This window comes from Xylocopa sonorina, chromosome 11, assembly GCF_050948175.1.
Source record: "Xylocopa sonorina isolate GNS202 chromosome 11, iyXylSono1_principal, whole genome shotgun sequence".
Classification (NCBI taxonomy): Eukaryota; Metazoa; Arthropoda; class Insecta; order Hymenoptera; family Apidae; genus Xylocopa; species Xylocopa sonorina.
This window is the reverse complement of record NC_135203.1, coordinates 4,992,172-5,002,403: the sequence shown is the minus strand read 5'-3', so window position 1 is coordinate 5,002,403 and position 10,232 is coordinate 4,992,172. Positions and strand designations below refer to the sequence as shown.

General features: G+C 45.4%; 1 non-coding gene across 1 annotated transcript; it reads right to left on the bottom strand.

Moving 5' to 3' along the window:
* Positions 1–208: 208 nt before the first annotated feature.
* Trnaa-ugc (transfer RNA alanine (anticodon UGC)) lies at positions 209–280 on the bottom strand. The gene has a single exon. It is a non-coding gene; the product is annotated as a tRNA-Ala (tRNA).
* Between the last annotated feature and the right edge of the window lie 9,952 nt (positions 281–10,232).

The window sequence follows — 10,232 nt, the reverse complement described above, 5'->3', positions numbered from 1 at the left end:
TATTTTTTGTTCTTGCGAATGCTTTTGATGTCATAATTATGATAATCTCAGTACGCTGTTCCTATCATCTGTTGTTCTATCTGTGTATGTATACAGCAATCGAGAAAACTCATACCACATCTCACTAACACACATCAAAATGAAATATTTGCAACAATAAGTATTAAATATTGTCATAACAAATGCCAAGCATTGTATAGACAAAAATTGGAGATGCCGGGGATCGAACCCGGGGCCTTTCACATGCAAAGCGAACGCTCTACCACTGAGCTACATCCCCTTGACGAGGACTGAAGAATTTTGTGTCGCACAAAATTCTTCTCGAAAATAGCTACCAATATACGAGCAATAACTCTATCATATTTACAAAAAATATACATTAAACCAATTATTCGAGATAACCTGAGCAGCTGTGCACGTACTTTTTTGTAAGTATAGGTATAGAGACGAGCATGAACTTCATAGCACGTCGCGCACGTGTCTCGCTGAACATATTAGTTCAGATATGTAATATTAACTGCCTGATATTCCCAGCAGATGTACCATGTTCGAAATGTAACGTACAATTTGTGCGTCGTCATATAATCTACATAAAGACCTGTTACACGAATTGTGAGCAGTCCGTAGGTAAAATCGATACTCATCTATCGCAATTGCGGGCCATTATTGCAATGCATCCGTACAGGGTTCGAGTACGTGCTGAAGAATTACGAGGGTGGCTAAAAGTCACCTCCCGTCGCGTGACTTATGCATCGGCGACCTCTAATAAAGATCTATCACCCGATGCACCGTCACTTTTATACTCTGCCCGCATTTATTTCACCTCCGTCCCCGTTTAAAAAATGCCTCGCGTGCAAATTGTAATTGTTACACTTCCTCGAGACATTAATATCATTAAGCATTTTTTTTTTAACAAACAGCGATTAATTTCACTCCCATTTCCTCGAGATCTCTTTAAACGCGTTTGAGAAATAAGAATTTTCAATAAAAATTTAATTTCGATTGGTTGTCGCACGCGGGAAGTATGAAATTTCAGGATAAATAAAGTGATTGATTTACGATGGGGAAGAGAAGACCCCGCAAATCCCATCAACTTATACATCACAATGGCGACCCTCCTTCCAAGGGGACAAGTTAGAAAACTTGGTACGAAAGTGACCATGGAAATAACACCCGCCAGATCCTCCGACACCTTCTGAATAGATCAATGCGTTACACAGACGATACGGTACATACACGATCCGATATACGGAATAGGTAAAAGTGAAAGTAACCATTCTCTGTGCTTTCTAAAGGCCAAGATGTTTATACGTGCCGCGCAGAATGGAGGCATTATAATAAATGACGGTGGTTTTACCGCGTGGAAAGAAGAGGGAAGTATTTCGGCCCGTTTTACCAACCGAACGAACGTGATAAGTGCTACCATTCATTACGCGTTGATACATTCTTAATTATGTCTGCAACCGTGTTGTTAAACCAGTCCATAACGCTTCAACCGAGCAGGATACATCTTAATGATCGCATTATACTTTTTAACGAGCGTATGTAACGTAGCGCTCCGAATTCAATGAGATACTAAATTAGAAGTTATGCGAATATGTTCAATAAACTCGGCTGAGGCATTAACGTTCGCGAAATAATGGGATTTATTAATGGCCGCTCTGGCACCGAACTTTTTTCTGGCTCCAAAAAGTCAATATTCTTTTGACAACGCTGTAACTCGCAATCTGATATCCCCCTTTTAAATTTTCTGTATGCCTAAAAACTTGATAAATCGTAACCCGATACGTGTAATGTGATATTTTGTAGGCGGACGAATAAGAACGGGAATTCTTATCGTATAAATCCGAGAATCTCTCCCTCTTTGGAACTCGAAAGGCAAAGCAAACAGTAATGTGAGAATGATAGTACGGTGGTTTAAAACAATACGTCCAGCCGTATCTTGGAAACATCTCGGAAGCCTCGTGCTGCTCCTCGCATAGTTTCCACGTAATAGAAAAAAATCCCATAGTTTTAGGAGTTGTTTTCGAGAAACGCGTAGAATAGATGTTTTATCGGTATCTCGCGCCAGAAAAGGCGAGACGCATCAGTTGTATTAGTCTGTTTGAACGCAAAACCTCGGTTCGCAAGAAGTTCCTAAGCCCAACAAGAACCCCTTTGTTCCACGAATTACCACCTTCACCGAGCTCGTCCGTCTTTCATGTAACGCGAGGCAATATTAGCCCCGAAGTCTTAATCCTTAATTTTCCAAGTCATTGCCCCGCCGCCTGCAAACTTTCCTCGCCAACATACTTCGCATCCTTTGTGACTAACAATTAGCGATATTAATCCCGTCAGTCTTACAGACGGTGCTCGCCCGGAGGCATACGTCCTATTACACTTTAACACCCGTGCCGGCCTCCCGTAAACATTCTTTTAATACCATCTCTCACCCCGTCCCGTCGTGCCGGCTCGAGATCCAGAATATACGGGCTGAATCCGAAGAGGGAAGAGAAGGAGAGGCCCGTGTTTCGCAATTAACGGGTCTAATTACGGGCGAAACGGAGCCGGGATGGTCTTGCCCGAAGAAACGGTGCTCCTCCCCCAAAGAGACCAGCGTGCATATTTTATTCTTAGTATCCTTAAGTCGAGGACGAATGAAAGAAATAATCCCGCGATAACAGCCGGGGACTCGCGGGAGCTCGGTGTTTACACGAAAGTAACCTGCAGTAGCCAACCAGGCCGCCCGTGGTGAGAGGCCCTTTTGTACCGGGCAATCCTCGTCGAGGAAAGTTCTTTGTAAATACGGTCCGTCTTCGAGTTTCCATTCGGTATCAGCGGGGTCCCGCTCGTTTCTTTACGCACGGAAGATAAAACGCCGGGGAATCGGGACACGATACCAGATAACGCGTAGCATCGCTCAGCACGCGATTCGCCTCCGTACGACGTGACCAGATTTACTTAATCCTCGAGCCTCGATGGTGAACGCGGTTCACCGATTGCCGCGCGGCTATACGGAATGGAATAAACGTCGAGACGTCGAACGTTCCCGCGACTAACAACCGGAACAGAGCCCAGCCAGCACCGATGATGATAAGGAACGCTTGAAACGTTCCGGAACGAAGACGTGACATCCGATTTCGCGATTAGACGTGCCGTATGCAAACCACCGGGCGGCTCGACTACTTTATTTTTCTTTTTTACGACTCGATGCCACGGTCGATAGAACCGTGAGGAACGGCGCCCGCGTTAAGGACCTCCCGCTGCGACAAGTGTCAGCAGCCGTTTACCCGCAATTACATGTCCCTTATCGGCTTCTTATCGGCTGCGTTAAGTCAACTCCGGCTTTAATCCATTCGTCAATACGTCGCACGGGTAATCTGCCGATAACAAATGGCCGGAGCGTGAATAATCGTCGACCCGCTAAAATCGTCGCCCCGTGTTCACGCAGTCGTTTTATCGTCGATGATCCAGCTGCGCTCATTGCGCAAACCAGATCGCTTTGCCTCTTATTTACAGAGCGATTGGACGCGTCTTATCGACGTCAGTGTTTCAATTCCCGCTGCGAATGGGTTCAAGGATGACTCCGTACGAGAGACGAACAACTTGGACGGGAGCCAGAAAAAAGGGGGAAGAAAAAACGGGGATAGTAGTTCGGTTCGTCGAATTGCGCAATGAATCCAAGATATCGATGTACTTTAGCGGAATTATTACGGAAGGACGCTGTAAGCCAACACCGTCGTCACCCTTCTACGCTAGGCTTTCCTGCTTGTTGTTCGTTGAAAAAAGTTCGCTTCAACGAAATCACCGTGCGTCTAGGAACGCGTCTGCCATTGCGGAATTCTATCGCGTGTTTACCTGGAAACACAGTTCCAGTCGGTTAACAGAAGTCCCTGGAGTAGTAACCCCTTTGGAGCTTATGTTCCATTCTGGGTATTAACCTGCGAAACCGGATCGCTGTCAATAGTTGGGTGTATCGCTGTAATCTAATCGTGAATCTAATCAGTGCAACGAAATTGGTCAGCAAAATGTACAAAGTATCGCAACTGTGCACAGTTATGATGCGTTGCAACGTTTCATCGATATAATATCTACGTGACTAATTGAATCAGCGTCGTGCAGGAAAGAACGATTGCCAGGGATTTGTCACGCATATCATCGGAGACACTGCACGACTAGATAAATACGAACAACCCTGAGCGTGTTCACCCTGTTCACAGAGAACTCTTTCGTTCCGATTTTCCCTCTCTTTCCTCTTTTTTTTCGACCCCAAATTTCATTCCTAGGATCCGTTTCCGTCGCGTGCCTGCTTGTAAAATCAGCACATCCGGGTGTCAAAGCGATGTCACCCGAACGGGTAGCCGGACACGCATCAGTTTAAAATTCGATCAATGGGTGATACCAAGCGTGAAACACTTTTAGGGTTGAAACTTTAAAGGCCAGCTCGCGAAAGAGCAAATCGCAGTTACAACCGTGAAACTGGGGGGTGGCAGCGGCACGTATTGTGGGAACTCTGTGTCGAGTGCAGCCGGAACCGAAACGATATTCATTTCGAACCCCTCGCACGTTCCAATATCCTCCGCTTTTTTTTTTTTTTTTTTTGCCGCATGCCATGTACCTATGAATGGGAATAATCTTCGAAATCCTTCGTGTAAAAAAAAAAAAGAGTAAACATACCTGCTGCTGTGGAAGCGATCGAGGGTTGTGACGTGTCCAATTCATTGTCTATCATCGACGCATTGTACATCGCTAAAGATGACAAAAAGCTTTCCCATGAATATTGTTCGACGCAAATTTCCATTTTGTAATTACGTAATGTCATCGTATTTGGTTCACGTGAAAATATCGCGGTGCTCACCAGGTTCGTTGTAAAGCGCGACAACATAGAAACGGCAGGGCACCGACTTTTTTTTTCACATCGGTGATTGCTTCTGGTACGGGTCAATTGGTCCAGCTCGACCCAGAATTTACGAATTCCCCGGCCATCGGCCACGTTGCGTTCGTGACAGAGTGATTTTGTAATACAAACAAAAACCGTGGCGGTGCAGCGAGTGCATTACGGTTACAAGAGAGAGACGTTGCCAGGCAACGGATCCACGCCCGTGTAATTCATTTTGGGGAACTCTCTCCCTTTCTCTCTTTCTATATGCAACCCTCTATATTGCACTCACCCCCAACGCGATGCACTCCTGCCACTCTTCGCTCCTGGTCGATGCACACAAACGATAGATGCACCCAACTGACCGACGAACGGAATCGTAGTGATCTGATTTTAAACCAATCAACGGCGGTTTCGCGCTCAATTTACAATCAGCCCTGATTCGAATCATTCGTTATACGACGTCCAACTGCAAGCACCCCTAATGAAAATATTTTAATCGATTGCCATACAATTGCCAGGTTCGTTCCTCTCGCTGAAAATTCGACCAACGTCGAACAGGGCGGATAGATTTATAAGGGGACAAAGGGCCGCGCCCGATATTTGATTAAAAGTCCACAAAGACAACAAAGTGCATTTCGATTTAAATGGTAAACGATGAAAGCGTAATTATACAGAATTACCGATGAACGATATCGTTATTTGTTTCGCTGATTGTATAATATACGTAGGTGAAACCGTTTCGATGCGATTCGGAGTCACGCATCTACTCGACGAGCACTTGAGTGTAAAATTATGATAATTGCTCGAAGGACTGCGTATGGAAGAAGGATGACTATTTATTTTCGTGGATCCATCGTGGTATATAATGGTATTAATACACAGGGGATAATTTACGAACAACGACACCTGCGCGCAATAAAGTAAATCTAGCTTTTCATTTCATTGTTCCGCGGCTTCCCCTCGTGCTCACTACCGCGATCACACACCGCATTAGCCGACAATAAAAGCACGATCGATGATACTCTAGCGAATGATCGCATACATGAATTTTTAATATATCCACCAGGGGCTCTATTAGGGACAAATCGCATCGAAACTTTTTCTCACCGCATGATCGCATAAATTAATTCGCAACCACTGTAGGAATAGCAAGAATCAGTTTTATTCAAGACCGTTTATTCTTCCCCTAAAGTGAAAATGGTCCTCAATTTAAGTAACTTGTAAATTACTCTAGACGAGACTCTCATCTAACACTGTCCGTGCCCCGATTGCTCACCGCAAATTACACAATCAATTACTTGGTAAACTTGCACAGCAAAGTAACCAGACGAGCCAGAGGAAATTTAACGAAAGTTCCTCCATAGTTTCGGACTTATTAATGATTCTATTTAACGTACCAACCGGCCCGACAAGCATCTACCTCCCTCGAACAAACTACTCGCGCTATCAAACGATCGTTCAACCGTGTTCCGCGTGCGAACTCCTATTAGAAGGTGAAGAATGCACCGCGTAATTCGTCGTGACGAGCATGCGACGCGTAGACGTGAAATTTCTCGGTAGGTGAGCGCGGCAGGTCGCGTATGCACGCACGTAGAAAACGCGTAATGTTACGTGCGTGCGTCTGGCGCGTGCGTGCATATGCGCGAGCCTGAATTGCGTGAGGTTCGCGCTTTAATTTAGCAAAGTACCTTGTCCGTTCCGCTCGGGAAGAGTGCGCGAGGGGATGCACCCTACGCGGTGGTACGCGATCCTTCACGCACCCGTTGCATAATAAGCCTCCGCGTACATCCAGGTGAGAAACTCGCTCGCCCCACGAGGACTGGCGCGTGGACAACTGCAAGCTTAATGACTTCCTAGCCGGATCCGTCCTTTCGATCGGAGCGAACGATTATCCTTATTAAGTGTAACAAAAACTCCCGCCGAGAGGCGCGTCCTGTTACCTTCTGCCACGAATTCGCGACCAAGGTTGTCTCGTTTCGATAGCCACCATGGATTTTCACGCACCCGTGATCTCTAATTTCTCCTGTACGAGAGAAAGAAAAAAAAAGAACCGTGGAAACTGCCGTAAAGAAACCGTAAACTGTTGTAAAAGGCTGTCGCAAAACTTGTAACGAAACGGTCCGCGAGCAAACGTTCGTTGAAGGAATATCGGAAACGTTAATTAGCGATAATTTCAGGCTGTTAGTTACCACGTGAATATTAACAGTTGTAATCGGCGCTTTCTATTTTGCGCGAAACTTTTTAATTGTTACGTATTAACGCCGCGCGTAAAAAGTCTAAATATAACGTTACACTTGGGCGATTCGCGATCGCCGCTTTGAAACTTGGCTGTCGAACCTGCACGGTTAAATGGATTTGTCTGCACGGCAGGATTGCTTCCTGAACGGTATTAATAGCTGCGACGAAAACGTTCGCCAGCCGTGAATAGCTTCAAAGTAACTGGTTGGCCACCGGCACAAAAGCCGCCTTACGTTGATCGATACCTCATCAGGTATAAATTCAGTTCGATCAGCTGTCGCCCGATCTGTTTTGCCTGCTAGTAATTTCGAGCAGTCCCAGATTTTACGCGCGCTAACGCAATATCGCATCGTAGCTTGATATCGATCGAAGATTAGCATCTGGCCGGCCGCAAAGGGAGATTAGCTAGATCGATCACACATGCTGAACCAATTCCTCTGGTCAGCTGCTCATCAATACCAGTAATGGTACTATCCCCCGTGATCCAACTCCTCTTCCTTCCTGTATCTATATTGTATGTATATAGGAGGTATGCACGCATGTATGTATGTATGTATGTATACATCCCTGTATTCCTCTAATAGGCATATAATCGTTATGCATATACAACACGCACACATAGTATACACATATATACATAATGCGTGGAATCCTGTTCATATATTTAATATAGATAGGCATGTACATATACGATGTACATACATCGTTAACACACGCGCGTACCGACTATAATTATGTACGAGCGTGCTCGTGTTTAGATACGTTATATATGTATATATATATATAATATGTACATATATGTACATAAGTTTATACATCTATCACGACATACGGTACGATCGCACACGTAAATCTGTTTGCTCTAGCCGATACGCGACGTCATGCAAACCCACACAAGTTTCGGCGAATCTCACGTTTGCCAATGAGAATCGTCTCAATGGATTCTTGTTCAACGTTTCCGGTGCAGTTGATCGACGATTTTTCCGCAGACACTTGAGAGAAATACGAAGAGTGGCGGGCGAAAGCAGTCAGACCGACTGGCGGTAGCCTGTGCGTACGGTGAAAATGTAAGTCGCTAGCAACGAACGCAACAGACTGTTACATCTGTCGCTCGTATAATGCGCGATATCGTGCGTATATCATTCGTTGCATAATGCATGGGACGTGTGTGGCCGCGCGATATTGCGGCGGAAATAGTGTCGCGGAAAATGGGAAAGCTCCGGCTGCTGTAGAACATCGGTGTCGTTGCTTTCGCTGGTTACCGGTGTTGCCCTCAGGTTTCAGCCTATACACGCAACTGTTGCTTTTAAGCCAGCCAGGAAGTTTCCGTGGTATAAAGCTCGTTCTCCTTCGGAGAATATAATTTCACATCGATATGGAGATTTCATGATCGTAAGATTGTCTGCGGGCTATCGGTAGAAATTGTGGCGGTTACAATAGAGTGGATACGTATTTAATTAGGACCATTCGTTAAAATATTCCCCCCTTTATCGAAACGAATTTCCATTCAACGATAGATAACGGAAATATACGGTGGAAAGATTTTCCTCGGTTCGACGATTAGGTAGCACTCCGCATTCGAGAATAAGGAACGGGAACGGCGGTGGAGAAATTCGACCCAGCATGCAAATCATTCCCGAAGAGCGTCGCATATAAATATTCGACAATTTGCATTTTCCTCCCGGTGGCAACCGTAGTACCGTCCCGGCCATTTCCAAGATGGATGCCGCCACTTTGCGAGATATACGCCGAAAGTTTTACTGCCCACTAAATTTCAACTAGCTTCTCTACGTAGGTACATATATATTCTTATATACACGACGCGAAAAATAAGAGAAATACGACACTTGTTGCTCTCCGTAGAAAAACCGTTTCACTCTGGCATCGACTCAAAAACGTACGACGCCGTACCCTAAATCTTCCCGTAAAAAAATTTCAATACCTTCGAAATCACGCGGGAACCGCCTGCAGACGATGGTCGATCGATTTTCGCACAGACGGCACCATTCAACGCGTCGCCGAGTTGCAATTTAATGCGATCCCACATGGCCGTAAAGAGTTCACAATTAAAAACATTTTTATACCCCACTCTCGTGTCTGCCGGTCATTCGATCGTAAGAGCCTTTTTTTTTCCTCCCATCCCGACGATATATCCCCGAAACGAATGGCCGCGATTTTATTGGCTTTCAGCGTTATATAGGAAGCCATAACGACTCGATTAAGTGGGACAGTCAGTGATTGCCGGTATAATTTGCCGAACAAATCGCGTCGCCGTAATCCTAGCCTCGTCTGATCGCCTATATCGATCATTGAGATTTACCGATCTCCCGCCATCACTTGTCCGTCGATGCTTGTTTCCGCTATCGGGGCAGGGCTGCGCGCACCTGCCCACCTTTCTCTTTTATATCGAAATCGAATTAACGGTTATGTATATTAGACGTTCATTGACGGGTGGTCGAAATTATAGTTATATTCGGGATTTCGCTAAACTAGAGGCTGGAACTAAAACGCGCAAACGTCGTTTTTCCGTTCATTAGGACCCCGTTGCGATTATGAAGCCTGGGTACTCGGCTAACGAGCGATATATCGTTTATTTTCATTCATTCAGACCCGACTGGCATTCATATTAATTCTCTCTTTAATTAAATGAATTCGTCGAGCGCAGAGGTGGTTGCGGTACAGCCGCAGCAACGCCAAAATATAATAACAGGAACGTGCATTGGGTGGGCTCGATCGGATCGTCGATCGTTTCCCTATTACCCTGGCTCGTCTGCATGCGGACGCATTTTAATTACGTCCCCAAATTATTCTAATTACTGGGAAATACCGATAAGTGCGAGTGAAAATTGATTCCCGAACTCGATGCCCCTATAGAAACCTTTTTCATTATTTTTCCTGGATGCTGAGCTTCGCCCTCGGGCTAACTGCTCGCTCTCCATCATCGCGTCGCTCGTTGATGCAATTTTCATAGCTGGCCGTCGTTTAATCGACGTACCCCGGGCCTTCCGCGTGTCTACGCTCTTCGTTCCCGACTGAGCACGGACGCAAAAACAAAGTAAATGAAACATTGAAACATGAACAACAAAAAAAGAAAGGGAAAGAAAAACAGCCGCTCGAACACGTAGCTGGAAAA